This window comes from Notothenia coriiceps, unplaced genomic scaffold (genome assembly GCF_000735185.1).
Source record: "Notothenia coriiceps isolate Sejong01 unplaced genomic scaffold, NC01 NC01_scaffold00011351, whole genome shotgun sequence".
NCBI lineage: Eukaryota > Metazoa > Chordata > Actinopteri > Perciformes > Nototheniidae > Notothenia > Notothenia coriiceps.
Genome location: NW_011344052.1, coordinates 3,131 through 5,001, shown reverse-complemented (window position 1 = coordinate 5,001; position 1,871 = coordinate 3,131). Strand labels below are relative to the sequence as shown.

At 41.8% G+C, this 1,871-nt stretch overlaps 1 long non-coding RNA gene across 1 annotated transcript; it reads left to right on the top strand.

Annotated features, from left to right (window-relative positions):
- The first annotated feature begins 451 nt into the window (after positions 1-451).
- LOC104946691 (uncharacterized) lies at positions 452-1,325 on the top strand. The gene is made up of 2 exons (XR_798483.1): positions 452-558; positions 646-1,325. It is a non-coding gene; the product is annotated as an uncharacterized lncRNA (long non-coding RNA).
- Positions 1,326-1,871: the final 546 nt, after the last annotated feature.

Genomic DNA, 1,871 nt, shown 5'->3' with positions numbered 1-1,871 from the left:
GGGACATGTCTCCATGCTTTAATGTTCAAAAAGCTCTTTATTGTTCTCATACTGCCTGTGCTGGAGCACTTCTTTTCACCCTCTGTCTGAAACCAGAGCCCAGTCTGCTCTGATTGGTTTGCTGGCCAGCTCTAGTGTAATTGGTCGACCGCGTAGAGATGAGTGGGAAATGTCCCGCCCCTTAGCATATTACGTACAATGTCTTGGAGCGCTAGCCGAATAGGTATAATAGGAACTCTTTAAGATCTTCAGACATTCACCAGTGGTCAACTACTGATGCATTTCATCTCGTAGAACAAAAACAATATATTTTTAGCATGAGTGAATGACAGGTCTTATTTCAGGCATCTAACCATAAACACGTTCAAAAAACCGTTGACTTCAAGAAAAGGTAACTGGAAGTGGTAAAATGCTGACTTGTTTCTATGTTGGCGGACCCATTCCTGCACCACTCTATTGCCTAATTGAAATGTAATTGTTAAATGTTTCTCCACTCAGTGTGAAACGTAGAGGCACCGCTGAGCCAGATAAAGAGGAGGAACCGCTCCAATACACAGAGTAAGTCTATGGTCTAAAAACGAGTGCTGTATTTGGGCAAACAGCTTCATCGCCCGCTCTAAATGTCTTCCTCCCTCTGTACGTCAGGCCCCCTGTCCAGATCAGTAAGAGAACAGCCAATCACAGCGCAGCACCACAAATCAAGGAGCCTAAGAGGGAGTCGGGCTGCAGCGTGTGGAAGGGGGTCCGGCTGCTGCTGCTGCTAGCCGTGTTAGCAGCAACAGTCTACTACGCATACTGCCGGGTGGTCAACAATGAAGAGGATCCTTTTGGGATTCAATGATCGGATGTTATCATGTCATTTCTTCTCCAATAGTGTCAGCAGTAGAGAGAGTGACCACATGCCTTAAAGGCAGGAACATTCTAGTTCTCTGTGTCACTAAGTCAGTGAAATGAACAAAACCAGACAGAGTATGATCTGTGTAGGAAGAGCCTTTTGGGAGGGGAGCTATCAGACTCCCCTCCCCCTGACCAACAACAAATTATTGTTTTCAATCATTTGTCTTTTATAATAAATATATATTTTTATTGAAATGGTGTCCCTCAATCATGTTTAGTTCAATTACTGCATTTCTGAATGTAGAGGTGTCATTTTGGTGGTGAAGGTTTTATTTGTAATATTGATTGGTCCAAAATGTGAGCAGATTGCCTGTCAATCATACAGGTCATATTGTTTGTGCTTTGTTAGGTATTTGACAATGCCTAAAAAATATCTCTGTTCGATCCAAATATCCCACAATTAAAATATTTTAATAGCTTTTAATACACTTTGTGGATGTTTTGTCTTTTTCTTGCCTAAGTTTGTTTGTTCTTTTGACCTGCACCTTTAGATTTTCATTGAAATGTGTACTTCTGTCCTACAAAGGCAGTGCACAATTTCTCCAGTGTAACGAGAGACACTTCCAAAAACCATACCACGTCTGAAAACCATAGCTTGCAACAATATGTTGTTCACTGGTGGTCGAGGTGACCCAAAAACATAACTCGAGAAGCAGACCCACAAATCTGACTGTTCCTGCTCTCATTTCTGGCTATTTTTTAATTAAATGTGAACACCAAGCCTGTTCCTCCAAGAACACACACACACACACACACACTGAAGTATATATTGTCAAAGTCCCACATACACCATCCTCTGGCCCAAATACTACAGCAACAATGTAGATTAATCCGCCACGGAAAATAGTCCCAAACTAAGTTTTCCATCTTCAATAGAACCAGTGGGCGTGTGGCTGAGAGTGACAGACAGGTTAGGGAACCATTAGGGAAGAATTAGTTGATAATAGTACAAAATAAAGAATAATGTATTCTCC